This window comes from Anolis carolinensis, chromosome 1 (genome assembly GCF_035594765.1).
Source record: "Anolis carolinensis isolate JA03-04 chromosome 1, rAnoCar3.1.pri, whole genome shotgun sequence".
In the NCBI taxonomy this organism is placed as follows: domain Eukaryota; kingdom Metazoa; phylum Chordata; class Lepidosauria; order Squamata; family Dactyloidae; genus Anolis; species Anolis carolinensis.
The window spans coordinates 242,946,630-242,968,485 of record NC_085841.1 but is presented as its reverse complement, the minus strand read 5'-3'; the positions used below and the strand labels follow the sequence as shown (position 1 = coordinate 242,968,485).

General features: G+C 39.7%; 1 long non-coding RNA gene across 1 annotated transcript in view; it reads left to right on the top strand.

Annotated features, from left to right (window-relative positions):
• The window catches only part of LOC134295299 (uncharacterized), a 49,693-nt gene extending 29,356 nt beyond the window's left edge, over window positions 1-20,337 (top strand). Inside the window, exons 2-4 of the long non-coding RNA XR_010001826.1 lie at window positions 14,740-14,831; window positions 16,890-18,386; window positions 19,740-20,337. This is a non-coding gene — a long non-coding RNA (uncharacterized LOC134295299). The remainder of the gene's footprint in view (window positions 1-14,739; window positions 14,832-16,889; window positions 18,387-19,739) is intronic.
• Window positions 20,338-21,856: the final 1,519 nt, after the last annotated feature.

The window sequence follows — 21,856 nt, the reverse complement described above, 5'->3', positions numbered from 1 at the left end:
CAAGGGAAAGCCAAGCATTTTCAAAATAATCTGGGGATATTTTTGAGAAGTTGAAATAGGTGTGGTTATGGAACTCCATAAAACCTTTCACATGTACACTTATGAGAACGCATTGTATGGGATATTTTCTGTGTACTTTGATGGCCCAAGCCTTGTAAATCTTCCCCACAGAAACAGCTAAGAAGCAATCTGCACATATTAAAATAAATCTGATTGAAAGTTTGTAAAAGTAGTTGTATCTAATGTATCCGCACAAAATGCAATGATAACTAGAGTTTCACATTTTGAAAATACAATTGTAATATGGTCTCTACCAAAGAGGTCTAGTGCCCCACTAAACTCCAAGCCCTAGGATGGCACAGTATGTAATCATGGCATTTAAAATGGAAACACTGTGCTGCAAGGATGTAGTGTGACTTAAAGGACCACATATGCCAAAGTATTTGATATAATGTATTGGAACTGGATGAGTGAAATTGAACGGGTTTGTCCACCACCCATCACCAATGATATGTTTGTATTCCTCCTTTTCTATTTTTCCCAACCAATATCATACAGATTAGCATTCTGGAAAACAATGTTTTTTTACAAGAGAATGCAAAAATGAGGACACCCCCCCCCCCCCCAAATCTGGAAGGGCAGGCTGAAAGACTTCATCACATCAACCTGCTCTTCTACAATAGTTACATTATTATAGATAATCGATATGTATGTAGCGAGTTGAGTACCTTTAATGTCACACCCCTCTTCAGTAGAGCAATTGCACTAGTTCACCATTCTGTGGTGATGCAAAATGACATTTGCACATCCTCATAACCCCAACCTTTTTGTACTACTGTAATTCCTTTTAAAAAATCTTACGGAATTGTGCAATTTCAACATTAAAAAAGCTATATAAAAAATAAAAGGAAAACAGCCAGCTTGGAAGTAATGAGGGGGAGGGGGGAGAAGAAAGGAATCCCACTCTTTGACATCACATTACTACCAGCATGCCAGCAGAGAAGCAGAAAGGACTCATCACACTGTGTAGGTAGTGGGAGTGTAGCGGGAAGGAGGGATATTGATTAATTATACCCGTCAATAAGGAGCCCCCCGGGGGCAAAGTGTGTTAAAGCACTGAACTGCAGACCGAAAGGTCCCAGGTTCAAGCCCCGGGAGCGGCGGGAGCGGCCGCTGTTAGCTCCAGCTCCTGCCAACCTAGCAGTTCGAAAACATGCCAATGTGAGTAGATCAATAGGTACCGCTCCGGCGGGAAGGTAACGGCGCTCCATGCAGTCATGCCGGCCACATGACCTTGGAGGTGTCTACAGACAATGCCGGCTCTTCGCTTAGAAATGGAGATGAGCACCAACCCCCAGAGTCAGACATGACTGGACTTAACATCAGGGGAAACCTTTACCTTTTACCCGTCAATAGCTAGAGACAGAAGAGCAATGGTGGAAAGGAAGGCAGCACAGGAAATGTCATTGTGATGAAGACCTAAGAATCCTGCTCTCCTAAATGAAATTATCGTTGAACTTCCAAATTTCCAGCAGTACATTAACTTAAAGCTTTAGGTAAACATTTAGAAATAGAGTTAGGCATCCATTGAAAAGGGCCAGGCAAAGTAACCAAAGGAATGCAAATACAGCAAACAAAAGAGTTCTAAGCATTAATGATTTTCAGTGTCTCCCTCTCTGCAGTGCTGGACATTTTGAAATTTCATTAAATTCTTATGAAAGTTGGTAATGTTCCCATTTTTGTAAATGCATGCTCCCATCCATATGTCTGGATTTTCACAGTCAATTCTGCACTAGGGCTATCTCTGTGCAAAAAGAAAATTGCAGACAAAACCACAGAAAGTATCTTATTTGGTAGAAGGAGGAAGTTCCATAAACAAACTGCTTTGTTGTTGTTTTAGCTTGAAGAACCTTTGTCAGTAAATAGAGTCATCTCTATCTGCCTCCTTCCTTTCTAACTGCCAGGCAATACTTAGACAAATTGATTCCTCACACACTCCTGAAAGCAAGTGGGTTGCTTTCAGGAGCAAACCACTTGAACAACAGATGGTCCCGCTCCAAACCAAAATGAAAACAAGAGTCCAAGTATGAGTGATGAAAAAGAAATCTGAATAATAAAATATAAAGGAACAACAGCTTCAAAATATGGTAAAATTCTCTGAACCACCCCCAAATAATGACTGAAGAGGAGTAGTGATTCCTTCATTACCAGAAGAAAGGCTTAGGCCCCTTGCCTTTTGGGGGGAAATTTTATTAATTTTACTCAGTGTAATATGTTTCAGTCCCTTTTTTTTTTTTACTATTGTCAGGGAGGTGAGGGTGGGTGTGCGTTTTGTGGGGCTGTGAAAGGGCATTTTGGGGAGTGTTTGTTTAAATATTTTTTACCTTTGTGGGGGCGGTGGTTTAGGGAAGAGAGGGAGTAGCCTGACTCCTCTGAGTCCCCACGGGGAGAATACTAGTGTTTCAATTTCAATCCCTCCCCAGCCCTATCTATCTTCTTGCTTCTGTATTCTGTCCCCCCAAAAATATTTTTAATTACCCAAAAAATCTTTTTTTTTCTTGTTCATCTCTTTGACTGACTCATTTATTCTCCTCCACTGCCCTACTTTCTGGCTTGTGTGTACTCCTGCCACAGATCACCTGGCTTGACAACCATGTAAAAATGCAAAAGCTTAAGAGCTGTTTTTGTTTTTATTAGTAAAAAAAACTTTTCCTATAAATTGTGGGATGTGTGGATCTTTATGAAAGTTGGCAGGAATGATGCCCTACTGCTGCTTCTATATTGTTGCTGTGGAGAAATTCCAGGGGATATCTCTTTGGGGTTCTTTAAAGCACATTTTATTTCTAGAAAATGTAAAAAAATATTTTAAATCCATACATGACCCAAATGTTCTGAAACTTGGGTGGCTTGCACTTGTAAGTGTGTCTTCCAAGTGTGGCCATTTTCGTCCTAATATCCCTAAAAATGTCAGAATGGGGAGCCTTGGAAGTTTCCCTATTGCCGCCAATGGGCCGGATCTTCTCGGAACAAAAACAGTACTTCCGGCTGATGAAATGAGAAATGGCTTTTCCCTCCTGATTTTGGGAAGTTCATAAAAAACAGAACAGGGGCTGACTGAAACTCGTCACTGAAAATGGTATGGATTTTTTTTCCAAATTGCACACCCCTAAGGCATAAACATTTGAAGCAATACATAGCTCTCGTGTGGAATAGCAATGTAGGATACAGAGAACAAAAATAAACTATAATTACTGCAGAGTCATGGGTTGCGAAACATCACTTCCACCACTGTATATTGAATATGTAAACTGTGCAACATTATGCTCCAAGGCTCTTCATTTCTGCCATTTCCTACTTAATTTGTCTGATCTACGATGCTGAAATCTTTACATCATGAGTGCAATGTCTACTAGGCCTGAGCGATCAATTAAAAAAAATGTTTTAGTACTAATTACTAAATTAGGGGGGTCATTTCTAAAATATTATAAGGGGTCCATGTCTTAACTATAACGATATGACAAATTTTTCGTTACATTTTCATTAAGTAATTGTGCCAATGTAGAAACTTCAGGGGCTCCTTTCTCTCATCATTAGAGCTATCGGGATGAAATTTGCTACAAATGTAGAATGCATTTACTGCTATTAACCTCCCCCCCCCCCCAAGTTTCAGAATGTTTCACTCATCCACTGATATTGTGGGGATTTTTTTAAGTTTTTACAAACAACATGTTTTTTTAAAAAAAAACAAAACTACAAGAGCTATCCCCTTGATTTTTTTTCTACAATGGCACAAGATAACCAGGGAATCATTCCTCCCAAGTTTCAAAAAGATTCACACATCTATTGATTTTTGGGGAACTTTTAACAAAAATGTTTTTTAAAGGCCACAATAGCTATAGAGACATCCCTGAATGTCTCTATATGAGAAGCAACACATACCGTAGAACTTCAACTTAGGAATTTTCTTCCCAGTCCAGCACAGACTTACTAACAGTCCTCTTTGCAGATCCAATGATTTATTGAAACACTAAACTCAAACTGTGTGGCTGGCTGGCTGCTACGGATGGACTACAGCTCTCACATAACTCATTGGGGATTTCCGTTGCAAGCAGAATTCTGGAAAATGTAGTTTAGGGCAGGACTTTTGAACTCTCTGCTGCAGGGGGTCCTCACCTTATCAAACTACATTTCCCAGAATTCTCAGTCTCTCTCCCAACTCGCTTGCCCTTTCAATGGTGACAGGCAACCTGACTCTCCTTAACTTAAAGAGGAATTGGTGGGAAACCCAAGTTTTCCTCTTCGTCTGCCACAATAGTACTAGGAACGGGACTACATGGCCCATGAGACATCACAGAATGGCCTCTTTGGCTTCGTACCCCTGGTACAGTTTGGTGCTTGTGCTGAAAATGAAACTGACTTTAAGAGACTTACCAGGTTTACTGAACTCTAATGAAAAGTCACAGACAAGTGTTTTGATTTTTTTGCATGGGCACCCCTCACATTTCTTAATATTGCATTGTATGTACTAATCTTACAAAATAGATACAACAAATGAGGCATAATTTTTTTTTTGCACAGCCCTAGTTTCTACCTTTCATGAGTATGTCACATGCTGAATTCAGACCAAAGTCTAATAATCCCATTGGTCCACCATGGCACTACCGTTCAATTATTGCTCCCCTAAAGCAATAAGGGTTGGTTGTTAAAGATGGTAGATTACAGACAGGCGTTTACTGTGAAGGCAGACAAAATATGCCAAATACCTTAATGTGATAAAAGAAAGCTACTTGGCAGCAGAAAAGGGAAAGATGATACTGATAGAAGATTTCTCAGAGACTAGGAGAGTGGCGCTTTAGTTAACTATTGTTCATATTGCATGACTGAGGGAAGCACTGCTGAAAAAATTCTAAATATCTTTGCCATGAAATCTGTATGACTATACAGGTCTTTGGTCTGAGCCAGCCTTGTTTTCTATCACTCTGGTGCTCTATATTAAAGCTGGGCTTAGCTAACTTGATAGGTTCTTTTTGATACCAAGCTTATATCAGTTATCAAAGCTTACATCTTAATGCCTAAATTAGTATTTGTTCCTAAAGAGAACACATAACTTGCCTGACATATTTTCTTTATCTTGCTGCTTTATACCTAGTAGCCTTCATTAAATTTTTGACAAGCAGATTAAATCCAGATCAGGGATAGAGATCTTATCTCCTCTTGTTGTAAGCTGCCTGAGTCCCCCTTGGGAGAGGGGGCAGGATATAAATAAAGCATTATTACCATCATCATCGTCGTCGTCATCGTCGTCATCGTCTGAAACAGTTTGTCAAAAACAGTTACGTTGCAGAAGAAATGCAAGACTGTAATCCGGGAAACCAGCTTGAAAGCATCTGGATAAGAATCAAGGGAACCGGGACTCAAAAAGATCTTGTCGTGGGTGTCTACTACAGACCTCCGAGTCAGGATGAAGGACTTGATGAAGCCTTCTGTCAACAGCTGACCAAACAGGCACAAAGAAGAGATATAGTAGTCATGGGCGATTTCAATTATCCCGATATCTGCTGGAAAACAAACTCAGCCAAGAGCACAAAGTCCAACAAATTCCTCACTTGCCTTGCAGATAATTTTATGGTCCAGAAGGTAGAAGAGGCAACAAGGGGATCAGCAACTCTTGATCTAATCTTAACAAATGTGGAAGACCTGATCAAGTGGTTGGATCCTTAGGGGCAAGTGACCATGTGCTCCTGCAGTTTGCAATACAAAGGAATGCTGAAACTAAGACAAGTCAAACACGCATTGTGGACTTTAAGAGAGCTGACTTCCAAAAAATGAAGGAATTACTGAGCGGCATTCCATGGACGCCAATATTAAAAAACAAGGGAGTTAAGGATGGATGGGAGTTTTTCAAAAGTGAAATACTCAATGCGCAAATGCAAACAGTGCCAACAAAGAAGAAAAATAAGACAAGTGCAAAGAAGCCAGAATGGATGTCCAAAGAACTTCTAACTGAGCTAAAGCTCAAAAGTGACATGCACAAGAAGTGGAAAAGGGGAGAAATCACCAAAGAAGAATTCAAACGTATAGCCAACACCTGTAGGGAAAAGGTTCGCAAGGCTAAAGCGCAAAATGAGCTCAGGCTTGCCAGGGACATAAAAAACAACAAAAAAGGCTTTTTTGCTTACGTTGGTAGAAAAAGGAAGAAAAAGGAGGCGATAGGGCCATTGCAAGGAGAAGATGGGGTGATGGCGACAGGGGACAGGGAAAAGGCAGAACTACTTAATGCCTTCTTTGCCTCGGTCTTCTCAGAAAAAGAAAGCCATCTTCAACCTCAGCAACACGGAATGGACGAAGGATTGGGGGAAATCCAACCCCAAATAGGGAAACAAGTTGTCCAGGAACACTTGGCCTCTCTAAACGAATTCAAGTCCCCAGGGCCAGATCAGCTACACCCAAGAGTACTGAAGGAACTAGCGGAAGTTATTTCAGAACCACTGGCAATTATCTTCGAGAGCTCTTGGAGAACGGGAGAAGTCCCAGCAGATTGGAGGAGGGCGAATGTGGTCCCTATCTTCAAGAAGGGAAAAAAGAACGACCCAAACAATTACCGTCCGGTCAGCCTCACATCAATACCAGGCAAAATTCTGGAAAAGATCATTAAGGAAGTGGTCTGCGAACACTTAGAAACAAATGCGGTCATTGCTAATAGTCAACACGGATTTACCAAAAACAAGTCATGCCAGACTAATCTGATATCTTTTTTCGATAGAGTTACGAGTTGGGTCGATACAGGGAATGCTGTGGATGTAGCGTACCTGGATTTCAGTAAGGCCTTCGACAAAGTCCCCCACGACCTTCTGGCAAACAAACTAGTAAAATGTGGGCTAGACAAAACTACGGTTAGGTGGATCTGTAATTGGCTAAGCGAACGAACCCAAAGGGTGCTCACCAATGCGTCGTCTTCATCATGGAAAGAAGTGACAAGTGGCGTGCTGCAGGGCTCCGTCCTGGGCCCGGTTCTGTTCAACATCTTTATTAACGACTTAGACGAAGGGTTAGAAGGCACGATCATCAAGTTTGCAGACGACACAAAACTGGGAGGAATAGCTAACACTCCAGAAGACAGGAGCAGAATTCAAAACGATCTTGACAGACTAGAGAGATGGGCCAAAACTAACAAAATGAAGTTCAACAGGACAAATGCAAGATACTTCACTTCGGCAGAAAAAATGGAAATCAAAGATACAGAATGGGGGACGCCTGGCTTGACAGCAGTGTGTGCGAAAAAGACCTTGGAGTCCTCGTGGACAACAAGTTAAACATGAGCCAACAATGTGATGCGGCTGCTAAAAAAGCCAATGGGATTCTGGCCTGCATCAATAGGGGAATAGCGTCTAGATCCAGGGAAGTTATGCTCCCCCTCTATTCTGCCTTGGTCAGACCACACCTGGAATACTGTGTCCAATTTTGGGCACCACAGTTGAAGGGAGATGTTGACAAGCTGTAAAGCGTCCAGAGGAGGGCGACTAAAATGATTAAGGGTCTGGAGAACAAGCCCTATGAGGAGCGGCTTAAAGAGCTGGGCATGTTTAGCCTGCAGAAGAGAAGGCTGAGAGGAGACATGATAGCCATGTACAAATATGTGAAGGGAAGTCATAGGGAAGAGGGAGCAAGCTTGTTTTCTGCTGCCCTGCAGACTAGGACACGGAACAATGGCTTCAAACTACAGGAAAGGAGATTCCACCTGAACATCAGGAAGAACTTCCTCACTGTGAGAGCTGTTCGACAGTGGAACTCTCTCCCCGGGGCCGTGGTGGAGGCTCCTTCCTTGGAGGCTTTTAAGCAGAGGCTGGATGGCCATCTGTCGGGGGTGCTTTGAATGCGATTTCCTGCTTCTTAGCAGGGGGTTGGACTAGATGGCCCATGTGGTCTCTTCCAACTCTACTATTCTATGATTCTATGATTCTATGATTCTATGATTCTATGAATACAGCAGTTTTCCTTATTGCGCTGCAGAATCATGGGAGAAGAATAGGCCTATATTTACCGTGTTTCCCTGAAAATAAGACAGTGTCATATATTAATTTCTGCTCCCAAAGATATGCTAGGTCTTATTTTCAGGGGATGTCTTATTTTTCACATTTAGAATTCACATTTATTGTTGAACAAAAAAAATGAACATTGATTATATACTGTACAGTAGTTTCCATCACAAACCAGCATAACCAGACAAACTGTGAATCCTATCAAGAATTTCTTGTTACTACCAATATTTCCATGTACAACACTCTATGCTACGCACATTTACCGATCCTTCATGCTCTGGTGTTCTGTTTGGCGGATATGCTTCCAAACAAAAACTTTGCTAGGTCTTACTTTCGGAGGAGGTCTTATATTTAGCAATTCAGCAAAACCTCTACTAGGTCTTATTTTCTGGGGATGTCTTATTTTAGGGGAAACAGGGTAGTCATTGGTTTCACATCTGCCTCAAATTTCAAAAGTCAAAGCTTAAAGCCCCCAAAAACAAGGATCTGAATCCTATTGGTAGTCCAGAACTAAAGTAGAGTCAACGAGGGCCAATCTACACTGTCATATACTTCAGTTTCATAATGCAGTTTAACAGCATTATTAAACTGCATTATATGGCAGTGTAGATGAGGCTGCCATCTACACTTATGCAAACTCCATTGGTTAAATTGATCTACTTTAGTTGAGACTAAAAAATGGATTCTCTCTTGAAATAGTTAATAGACTTTGATGCAATAACATAAGTGTTTTCCAGTTTGTATTCCTGTGAATTTTTCCAACATCAATTCATTTATTTTTAACTCAGGAGTGTATACAACAATCCACAAATGTGTTTCTCAGCCCAAATCCCAAAATTAACCTTAAGCAAAACTTTTAAATACTCTCTATGGAAGTAAGGGTAGTTGGAGTTTTGATAAGACAAGTTAAAATTTAGTTCTGTATATAGCCTAATTTTCTGATAGCCTAGAAAACATATTCTCATTTTTGAGTGCTGCAAATGTGTAGAGTTTATTTTGGCAGCTGAGCTCTCATTTCTCATATTCTTCACATTTTCTGCATTTCAGAAATTAGGTGCACAGTAGCCAATATGTGAGATCCAGTTCCTTAGCAAAACAGATGGTCTTGCATCAGCCACGTGCAAATGGGAGACAAATTCCCTGAAAAAGAAATCTGTGGACACTGCTTTGTGCCAGCAGTTATAACACAACCATGGGAAATAAAATTCAGACATACACCACCTGAGCATATGGACTTGGTAAAATGCATCTTAGCACTATAACTGAAAATGCTCAAATTCAAAGAAAAGGGTGAAATTAAAAATCTAAACTCTGATCCAATATGCAAATTTTCAATTTAGTTCTACATTTCTCCCACATGGCACACACATTCAGCAATATATTAATGGGATATAATGTGCATGTATCTTTTATTATGACAGATCTAATGACGATGTAATAACTGGATCATCTCCTTGTCATGGTGAGCAGGTTTGTGTGTTTCAGTGGAACTATGTGCGAAGCCCTCGGGAGCCATGTACTTCCAGCAGAGCCACCCATGGTGGCAAAGTCATAGGAGAGGAATCAGACAAAGAATGATGTGAAGACCTCAATGGTGGAACAAGCAGATGATAACATGGTACATGTTATAACGCCTGTGGAGGTGGGTGAAGGCTGCAATAGATGAGAGGCCACCAACCATTGTGGTGTCTATGCCATTGGATCAGAACCTCTTTCTGTGAAGTCTCTGTGTTAGTTGGTGTGCACCAATCTTCACATGTAAAACAAATTTAAGCACAGGTGTCAAAGTAAACCAAAATCAACAAAACAATGGTGTGGCTATGGGGCTGTGAAATTTAGAAGACCTAGCTATAGACAAGGGGGTATTACAACGAGAGTAACGAAATTGTGTTACTTTTTTGTTAAAGTAATTGTGCACCTGGGGAAACCTCAGGGGCTCCCTTCTCTCCCATTTTTACAGCTATTGGGCTGAAATATGCTATAATGATATGACACATTTACAACTGTTAGCCCACCAAATTTCAGAACGTTCCACTTATCCACAGATTTTTCGGGAATTTTCAAAGTTTTTCATAAACAACATTTTTTTAAAAAAACCTGTAAGAGCTATCTCCTTGAATTTTCTTTACAATGATACAAGATAACAGATGATCATTCCCTCCAACTTTCAGAAATAATCATATATTTATTGATGTTAGGAATTTTTGTAAGCTGTTTTGACAAAAAGCCACAACAGCTATTTAATTTAATGTCTCTCATATTAATCAATAGAAGAAGCTGATATTAACCAATTCTAGATTACATAGAATCCTAGAGTTGGAGGGGACCCCCCCCCCCAAAGGCCATGTAGTCCAATCCCCTTCTTCCAGGCAGAAGGGCACCATCAAAACTCTCTTGACAGATGGCTATCCAGCCCCTAAACTAATTAATATGCATCCAACGCAGAAAGTCATGGCTGTGAAGGCGAGGTGTGTGCTGCTGCTGGGGACCAGGGCATCATTGTTGTTGTGTTGCAGAGGTGGAGGAAGAAGAAGGAAGTGGCTTCTGAAATGTGGAATGAACAACTAAATCAAGATTACAAAACTGGCTTGGGCAAAAGATACTGGTGTGGATCAATGGCAGAGAAAATTTGAATACTGGGTGCCTGGCCCCATGCTTCCCCTATTGAGTTTGAAGGGACCTCCAAGGGCCATCCATTTAGGGGTTTCTCCCTAAACCAGAGCACAGAGATTTACTTGAAGTATCAGTCAGACCTCCTCTTTGCCTATTCAACAATTTATTGGAACTTTGTGGTCAGAAACCAATAGCATTGAATTCACTTTATTTTGAGAACTTTCAATCTAAGGAACACCCTTTAGAAAAACCCAATGTTGGTTTCCAGGAGGGGAACCCATTCTTACTTTAAATGATCAGGAGTATTTGTGTACATTGGACTTATAAAGTCAACAAACTGCAGAAATAAAATCTAAATACTGTAGTGGGGAGGATTCTTTGTCATTTTAGGATCTCTTCACATGGGCTAAAATTTGGCAGGGGTGACGGTTTTTTTGCACTTTCGTCACAAAGCCTGCTGGCTCCTATCACAAACCAGAAAAGTATTTCTGGGGCAGTTCCATGGGGGTAAGTGCAAAAACCCCCAAAACCTACTGCCAGTGCACGACAGAAGGCTTCCAGTTTTTACCTAGGGAAAGGTGGGTTGAGCCGGCTTACTGAGGCTTCCCCAGTGTGATGACATAGGGAGGAAGCCAGAACAGTGCAGGGTGACAGGTCTCCATGCCCCTTGGGCAGGTGGCACTGGCATTGCCATGATCCACAGTGACATTTGTCAATTCCAGCGACATGTGTGAACAGGTCCCTAGTCTGATGCTGGAACCCATTCTTTTCAAAGAGCAAATGAATTCTAGTAATGCATCTTGTTTCTTCAAAATGTCCAAGTCCCAGGAAAAAAATCTTTGGAGCACAGAAGTGCAAAATGTGTGAAGTAATGAAATTCACATCCCTGTGTAAAAGTCACACATTTTATATATGATTGAAAAGCAGTGAAGAACAGATATATGAAAAACAAAATGCAGTGCCTTGAAAGATGCAGAGAGATTTTCCCCCCTCCAATTTTGTTGTAAGGAACAGTAGTCCAGATTACAGAAGTCAGTCCTCCAGCTGCAGGCCCTCAACCTCAGGCTCAGACAATGTGCTGCAAATTTATGTAATGGTTCAGTTTATTTCCTGGGTCACTCAAGAAAAACATACTGCTGAGTCTTACCAGGAGGTTTTCAAACAAAGTAGTTGATGGACAGGCATCCAACTCCCTCCACATTCTGTAAAGATACTTTGAGATGCCTCTACCTTAAAGAGATGTAGAGACATTTCAACCAACCTCATCACAACCAGTGGACAAGTTTTGCTTTACATGGTCTGTTGTCACAAACAGTCTCACAAATGATTTGACTGTTCAAACCACTCTCATGTCCTTTTCTGCATCTGTTTCTATCTGACTGACAAGTGAAGAAAGAACATTTGTGAGGTTGTGACACAGATATTTTCTAACAATTTTGCAGGCTCAGAATTGACCATATGACGCATGGATGTCTGAACCACAAGTGAAAGCCCAACAGACTTTCCCATATATGTGGTAATAAAACTATATGCCACATTCTGTCTAGAGAGTCCTGTTTATGCCACAGCTTTGTTTTATTTTGTAATGGAGCATTTTGTGAACTTGTCATATTCATTCTTCTTTTGATGTAGAGACATTGCGGCAAGACGGATGTCACCAAAGATGCCAACAGTTTCATAGCAACTACCCAAACAAACTTGCATTGATTTGGCATTATTCTTTTACAATTATACCTCCTTTTCTTATACTTAGACAATGTTTTCATCAATAAAAATCCATCTGGTATAATGGGCAGACTGGTGAAATATGTCTGGATTGGGGGTACTGTAATTCAAAACTGAGTAACCATGAACACTTGAAGGGATTTTGTGTAGGGAAAACAAAAGATTGATTTTGTTACTATGAGCTCTTTGAACACAGCTTTATAATGTCACATGTATTAGAGTGTTGTCTTTGGTATTAGGGAAATTTGCATGTTGTTGCCTATCCTTTTAGTCTTTAACTAATAAACTTTATTTAGTGTCCATGCTGGTGATCAGATATTACTTTTGGTAATACATATAAGACATATCATTGCATTTTTGGTAATAGTTATCAGACATGTCCTTCCCTTTAAGCTCTGAGAGTCTCATAAAAAAGTGCACATGGAAGCCAGATGAGGTTTTGCTTCCATTCACAATTTCATATTTCTCCTATTCCTCATAGAATAGGACAAATTTCACTGTTGAAATACCAGTACACATAATCTTTAGAATCTAGTTTATACTGAGTCAGACCATTGAAACATCTAATTCAATACTATCAGCCCTGATTTGCACTGACTCTCCAGGGTTTTAGGCAACTTTCTTTCCTATGTGGAGATCCTTGGTAGGCCCTGGTGGTGACCCATCCAAGCACTAACCAGTTCTGACCCTCTTTGCTTCTATACTCAGATGAGACTGCTTGTTCTCGGGTGGTAAATAGACCAAACAATGTGTAAAAGGCACAGATCAAGGTGTCACAAACCTTGATCCAATCCAGATCCAGTGAAAATGCAACCAACACATATTATCAATGGAGGATTGTGGTTCTCATGTCATTAGAGTGGTGACGCTACTTCAGGTTTGAGTTCAGAATTTAAAGGAGTAATCCATGGTTCTGTTTCCATTTTGATGATGGAGCAAATGAGTTGGACAGCTTTTTTAGAGTTCAGACTAATTTTAGTCACCAGCACCCATAGATGATTGTGTAGAATTTCTATTCACTCTTAAGGAATATCAATTACAATTTCCTAAGAAATGAGTGGAAGTGATGTGGTAGAGAGCTTGATGAAGTATTCTTGACATCTAAGTTTAAATTGGAACTGCAGAAGTACTTAATCAGACTTGATCCATAATGTCTTTAATTCTCTGCTCTGATTTCAGATGATTGTGTTGATTTGGGCAACTTTATTTACACACCAAATAAATTTTATGCAAGTTATTTTACACAAATGCCAAAGTCAGGAACATCCATGCTATAGTATTTCTGTATGGCTGGAAACATTGGAACAATGAAAAAACTGAGATGAGAATTAACTCCTTTGAAATGTGAAGCTGGAGAGTTTCATTGGATTCCATGGATTTATATCCAAGAGATATAAATTGATCAAATTTTGTCTTCAGAAAAATGGAAAAGCAAATCTGTGTTTTATGACATAATGTACATAAAATGTATGTTTTAGGATAAAATATACACAAAATCAAATGAAAATGAAATGTGGGAAAACATTCATATTTAAATGCATGTTTCTGCATTTTTGAAAATAGCAGTCTGATGCAGAAATGTGAAATAATAGACATATATGGAAATGTGGAAAATCAATTCATCCATTCTTAACTGCATTTCTTAACCAAGCTTTATCCTTTGACTAACACTTACGGCATTTAATATTTTCAGTGAATAGTAATAACAACTGGAACACCAATTCGTAAGTGGAAAAAAATTATGCATAAAGTCTGATTCTTCATATTTTTCCCAACACAGTCTTTCAGCAATCTTCCATAAATGCATTCCTGAAAACACAGCATAGGTTTCTAGAAATAACTGGGTCAGACATTTTAGAACTCTCTCCTATCTATTAGCTCTCCTTCCCCAATAAGTAATCTAGCCTTGTTCTACTTATTACTTGTTTTCATTTATTTTAGTTCAATGGTTTTTGACAAAGACAACCAAAGATATATCTGGTTTGCGGCCAGACTAAAATGATTACAGCAAGCTCTTGTTTACAGAAGATGGGGATCGACTACAGCCTTTAGACTTTAGTTTAAACATCTCTGTTAAACCACTTGGTTTTATGTTTGTTGTTCTTGTAAAGTGGTAAAAACTGCTGATTACTAAATTATATGTGGGAGTGTGAGACAGGGAAGAAAATGAGAACCAAAAAGAACATATGTAATATATAACATATCTCGTGTGCATGTGTGTATGCCAAACATTTCACACATGCACACAGAAACATACAAATATATATTAAAAAGTGTACTTTTTCTTTTATGCACATACAAATACCCATCTTTGAGCTAGCTTGTTGAGGAATGACTTTTGTGTTGTTTTAACTTCTTCTAGGTCCTGTAGCAAATCAGGATCCAGTCGTGTTCACTTCCAAATATAGACATATCTATTGCCTCACAGAACTAGTGCTTATGTAGATATTGGGGGTATGTAATTTTTTTGTTACTTGTTGTAAGTCGTATCAAATTTTGTTACATTCATACTTTTATGACACAATATCTGATGTGCAGACATGGCCCACACCAAAAACTTAAAAATCAAAACTTACCCAATAATTTTGCACTTGCATTTTGTAAACTTCGAAAGCCTCTCAAAGTCAGCGCAAGGAAGCAAAACAAAGCCAAAAAGTCTGTCTTTCCTCTTTAAATCAATGGCTGTTGTGGCTCAGCCTGTTCTTCAGCCTGAGGTGGAGTTCAAATCAGATTTCGGGCCCATCCAGGACTTTGACCAAAGCCCTGTAAATTTGCAGGTGCCTGAAGTAGTTGTTACAGAGGATCCGGTAATTGAGGAACATTTCAATAGTCAGTCAAGGCCCATTCAGCCAGATGGGGTTGTCAGCTCGGAGGAGTGTGTTGATTTTGACCGAAGAGGGATGTTTACGAGAGAGAGGAGCTTGGCTCTCAGACGCACTAGTCAGCGCTTGGCTCTCAGACACACTAATGAGGAACTTTCACATGCCCTAGTAGATATGAACATTGAGTATCAGGATGTTAGTCAGAAACTAGAGCAATACCTTTGATCATTTTAGTTGCCCTCCTCTGGACACTTTCCAGCTTGTCAATATTTCTTTTAAACTGTGGTGCCCAGAATTGGACACAGAATTCCAGGTGATGTCTTACCAAAGCAGAATAGAGAGACACCATGACTTCCCTCGATCAAGACACTATATTGCTTTTGATGCAGCCCAAAATCCCATTGGCTTTTTAAGCTGCTGCATCACACTGTTGGCTCATGTTCAACTTGCTGTCCATGAAGACTCCAAGATCTTTTTCACATGGACTGTTGTCGAGCCAGAAATCACTCATCCTGTATCTTTGCATTTCCTTTTTTCTGCCTAAGTATAGTATCGTACATTTGAGGATCATTACCAGACTAAAGACTTAAATGTAGACAATACAAAGATATGCACATGTGCATGCATAGATGCACAACTCTATATGGGGGTATTTTAAATATAAGATTTTAGCAAAATCTTCTAAGAAGAGGAAGCATCATAGTAGGAGGGGCAGAGAATTTACTTCCACTCTGATGAGTAGGGAGAAAAGTGGGGAATGTTATTTCAGAGAAAATACTTCCCCATTTTTCCAATCTGGACAATCTGCTAGTCTCTAATGAAGCTGAATGAAAATGACGGTCTCTTTTGAGATTAAGTTAGAAGTACAATTAAGCATCTGGACCCAAAATGAGATAATATGGATTTTGCTTATTAAGAGGTTAAGCACAAGATAAAGGTCTCTCTTTTAATTAAGGATTGAGTACACCAAGTTCATTAACACAGTTCCAATTACCAAGACTTCTTTCTCTAGGTTCTTGAAGTTCACAAAGTCCAATTATGTCTACCCATAACACAGGGTGCAATCCATCTAGAATGACATACTCTTAAATTGCATTGGTTTCAATGAGTTTCAATGAGTGAGATGCACTTAGTTCTTCTGCTAATATAGAATGCATATAAAATGTATTGCCCCCTTCTTTATTTTGTTGAAATACTGCAATGTCTCATATGGCATCACTGAAACCCACTCCCCACCATTGCCTTTAGCCTTGCAAATTCTCAACACTTGTTAGCTGATAAGAAGATAAATGCAGGCAGGTGCATTGAGATTAATGCCTCAAATATCTCTCTCACTAGCGCTAACAATGCTACTGCATTCATCTCTGGGAGATAGATTTGCAGCTGATCAGAAAATAACTTACCATCTCCACTTTCTTTGAAGACAAATATAGCTCAACCATTGCAGATGCTGATGGGTGACTGATAGTTTATGCCAGCTGAGGATATAAACTTAATTGTTAAAAGAAATTGTTTAAAAATGATAATGTTACATATTGCATACACTTGAGTGGGATGTAGCTTGCTTGGCTATTAGCTGGCATACATAAAATGATAATAAAGATTAATTTTCACTCAAATTGAGACTCTGGGAATAATCAAAACAATTTTTCTATGTATTTTCTACATTATGTATCTGTATGTGTTTTAGACCCAGGCTGGAATCCTGAGGGTGGCAATATGCAGCATAAGTCCATCTTACACCTGGATGTATCTGTTTTGGCCATTGCTAGTATTGCCTTCCAACTCCTACAATGACCAACGCACACACCCCACAAAGTAACTATTGAGTTATGTAGCTTCTGCTCCCATGGCTATTCTGTGGCTGGTGTAGAGAAGAGGGGGATTGTATAAGACTCTGGTTATGTCCATGCAACCATATTTGAAATGATTATTATTATTACACTTTATTTATATTCTGCCCTTCTCCCTCAGTGGATTACAGCACTTACATGCATAGGCAAACATTCGATACCTTTACAGTCATATAATGAAGATACACAAACACAAACAAAAGCAGAGGTTTCTCCTTTCATTTCCAGCTTCTTGGAGGTGGTGCTCATCTCTGGCTCTCGGGAAGTAATTTTCTCTATTTTCAAGCCGAGGAGCTTCCGTTGTCACCTCCTGATCGTGTGGCCGACAAGATTGCTTGGAGCGTCTCTTTGCCTTTTCCCACAGAAGTGGTACCTATTGAAATACTCACATTTACATGTTTTGAACTGCTAGTTTGGCAGGAGCTAGAGCTGACAGATGAGAGCTCACCCCATATCACAAATTCAAACTGCCAACTTTTAGGTCAGTAGTTCAGCAGCACAAGGGTTAACCCATTGCACCACTGCAATTCCTTATAGTGGGCCTTTGGTATTCACCACAGTATGATACCAAGACCCCTTGTGAATATTAAAATCCATGGATGATCAAGTCCCATTATGTGAAATGGCATAGGTGTCCCTTATATGAAATGTCAGAATTTGTTTTTTGGAATTACGTTTAATAGTTTCAAGCTGAGGATAGTTGAGTTCAAGCTGAGAATACAGAGGTCCACTATGGTCCTCTTAAGATCTCAGTGGATGATGTAATCATTTGGTGTCTGGATACAGAAACATAACCAGATATTTTTCCAGTCCCTTTCCTGTTCTCCACCAGCCATGGCACATTTTCTTTATTTGTTATATACAATAAATATTAGGGATATGTGATCCATAAAAAAATGGTTCAAAAGTCATTACAAAATTGGGGGGTGCTGGCCCTTCATTTCTAAAGTGTTTCTAAAGTATAATTCGTGAACAATGTGTTACTTTAACGAGTGTAACAAAATTTTGTTACTATTTCATTATAGTAATTCTTGGGTTATCTAAGCAATCATGCATGCATTTTCAATGTGGGATGGTTTATGTAGTTAGTTTTGTTTGTTGCTTAGTAACCTGAAGCCACCATTTTTAGGGAAATGGGAAATGGGAGTATCCTTTCTGGGGACACACAGGAAGTGATGTACATGTGCCTCTTCCTGTCTCTTTCTCTTTGCTCCTGCCTGACCATGCCATACCGATGTTGCTCTTGTTTTGTTAAGAGATATGTAGTATCCTGAACTGTTTTTTCTTTTGGAACTAAGATGTTTTTACCTGTATGGCCATCATCATACAAGATTGTGAGTAAACATATTTTGCTATTTTATTTTGATGTCTCTGATGTTTATTTTATGTGCATGACTTTTTAAATGGAAAATGAGGCTGGATATTTTGCTTTTATCTCACCTCTGCTCACATAAACCTCTAGTCTTCTGCGTTTTTGCTACTCTGCACCAATATTTAACCATATTGGTTTTATAATCTTAACAGGTTATGAATATACAGTGGAGTCTCACTTATCCAAGTTAAACAGGCTGGCAGAAGCTTGGATAAGCGAATATCTTGGATAATAAGGATGGATTAAGGAAAAGCCTATTAAACATAAAATTAGGTTATGATATTACAAATGAAGCACCAAAACATCATGTTATACAACAAATTAGACAGAAAAAGTAGTTCAATACGCAGTAATGTTATGTTGTAATTACTGTATTTATGAATTTAGCACCAAAATATCATGATATATTGAAAACATTGACTACAAAAATGGCTTGGATAATCCAGAAGCTTGGATAAGTGAGAATTTAAGAACTTGGCCAGTCTTTTAAAAAATCAACCCTGCAAAATGTTTGCATCCATCTCCATCCCCCATAAGCATACTGTTTAACTGTATATTGGCATTCACAATTAAACTCCCACATGTGCTTGTGAAAAGTTAGCTTATGTGTTTGTTACAGAACTTCATTTCTCTGCTGGACCTGTTTGATATGTGAGTTTTAGTTGAGTGGCAGCAGATGTGGTTTGCATAGCAAGACTCCCAGACTTCAATATGTAGCGATTTAGATAAGCAAGGCCGGAGAATCCCTGCTATTCAGATTTGCTGTGTACATGTAGCAGGATGTAAACACAGAATCCTGAAGTTGGCAGAGGAGAATATATATCGTTGATTATTCTCCCAGTGACCTGATATAATACAAGATGCATATTTCTAATGGAATTAAAGTCTCTCTATCTCTCCCTCCTTTGCAGGGAACTTGATCTTGGATATCTCAGCTGTAAGAACCTTGCAGAGATATCTCAGATGAAAACACTTCATGTAATACCATCATAGAGATGAACCTAGTAGTGAAGTTCACATTTTCTCCCAAATGGTTGATTTGTATCTCAGTTCAGAACCTTCCAAGAATGCAGAGTTTATGCTTTGAACTAAGTCAGTGATACATTCTGCCTTGCTTTACTGTCAGCTAGCTCCATGGTTTACCACCTCTATAACTCACATTCTATTTCATCTCAATTAACTTTTCATCACAAGTGCCAGTCCTGTTCATTGCCTAAATTATTTACTTGTTTTGGTTTTATGTGACTACATTTCTGTATATACGGATAGAGGCATGCAGAATTTGGTGGTTATAGCATTTTTTTTTTCACGTCAGGAGCAACTTGAGAAACTGCAAATCCTTGGCAATCTGCAAGGACGTTGCCCAGGAGACACCTTGATGTTTTGATGTTTTACCATCCTTGTAGGAGGCTTCTCTCATGTCCCTGCATGGGGAGCTGGAACTGACAGAGGAGCTTACCCGCTCTCCCTGGATTCAAACCAGCAACCTTCAGGACAGCAACCCAACCTTTAGGTTAGCAGTCCTGCCGGCACAAGTATTTAACCCATTGCACCACTGGTTGTAGCAATGAAACTAATGGTGAGGAACAGTGTGGACATCCCAAAGAAGGAACAGAAGAAGAAAGGACCAAAAGTATCCCTCAAGAAAGAGAAAGAGAGAGAGAATGAGCTTCAGTTCTGAATCAAAACATCAGTGGTGTCTATGATAGCTCAGACTGCATGAATGAATGTGTGAATTCATTTTTGGGTGCAGGTTCATATAACCAAAACTTGCACCAGGGGCAGATGTTAATAGTTCCTACTGGGCCCCACAATATAATATACAGTTTCTCTTAGGTTAAATGTTGCTTTTGCACTGAATACTGTGGGTTCAATTCAGAAACCATTAAAGTCATTGAGAGCCTTGCCATTAACTTCAAGGGAATGTTTGTATTTATTTGTTGTTTTTTAAGAGGACTTGGCTATATTTGTCTTATTCTGTGTTTCCATTTTTATTACCATGTTCCAAGTGTTCAGAAGTAAATGAGAGCAAAGAAAGAAACCTTTGTACCCAGCTGCAAAGACAACTCGGGATATCCCCCCCCTTTTTTTTTTATGGAGAGACTGAGTGCAGAAGTTCACAGCTAACATATGCCAGCTCCACTTTCCCTCCACCAGACATTCCCAAACACACAAGGACTCCCTTTTCAAAGGCAGTCATCTGGCCCATAAATTTGCAACGTATGTTAATTTAAGAAAACAAATGACCAGCTCCCATCTTTCCTCTATGATATTTGAAATGGGAAGGAACTAAGGGAGGCAATTAAAAGGAGGGGAGTGAGAGAGGCACAAATAATAATAACAATCCATCTTGCTCCTTTTCTTTGGCAAGGAAGAGGTGGGACTAATTCCAGGCCAGCCCTAAAGCTTCAGTGTTCTGGTATGTTAAGCCTCTCTCGAAGTTAAATTTGTACCATTACTAGATTTGAAATCATCCCTTAGCAAACATGTCACAGCAGGAGTTGGGCACTGGGAATTAAACATATCCTGGAGTTTCTTCATTTTTCATTTGTCTTCACTAACCGTTGCAAAGTCCGTATATAGGCAGGAAAGATTTTATACACAAGAAGATGCAAGGCTTTGCTTTTTTTAAAAAGTAGCATTAAATTGTGAGTTCATTTTCATCATTGAGCTCTGCTGGCTCACCAAGTACAGTCAAAAGAAGGAACTTTTATGTACTTAGATTAAAGAAATCCAAAGTTAGCTAAAATATTGCTTTTAGAACCAACTAAAAAGGCACAAAAAGTGAGTATGCTTCTGCGTTATCAAGATCAGGTTGGATGGAATGAAAAATGTTGGTAGGTGGGAGAACAAAATCATCCAGACATTTTGGCCCAAGAAGTTTGCAATTATACTCAGTCCCAAAATGGAGATCATTTTTTTTGTGTGTCAGGAGCAACCGGAGTTGCTTCTGGAGTGAGAGAATTGGCTGTCTGCAAGGACCTTGCCCAGGGGATGCCCGGATGTTTTGATGTTTTACCATCCTTGTGGGAGGCTTCTCTCATGTCCTCGCATGGAGCTGGAGCTGATAGAGGGAGCTCATCCGTGCTCTCCCCAGGTGGGAGTCGAACCTGGCAGCCTTCAGGTCAGCAACCCAACCTTCAAGTCACAAGGCTTTTATCCCCTAGGCCACCGGAGGCTCCAATGGAGATCATAGACTGATGGGTCATTGGTAGGTGTGCAGACATCAGATTAAAACCAGCAATATTTTCTGGGACAAAGAAGCAACAGCTGATCACCATTATTGAGAAACATATCTGACTGCATCTTACGTATCTGCTCATTTCTTTGGGTGAAACATCCAGGTTTCTTGGCCAACAGACCAGAACCATGGCAGACTTATTAAGTGACAGGGATTTCATGAGGTACAGCTTTTCACACTACTTTACAAAA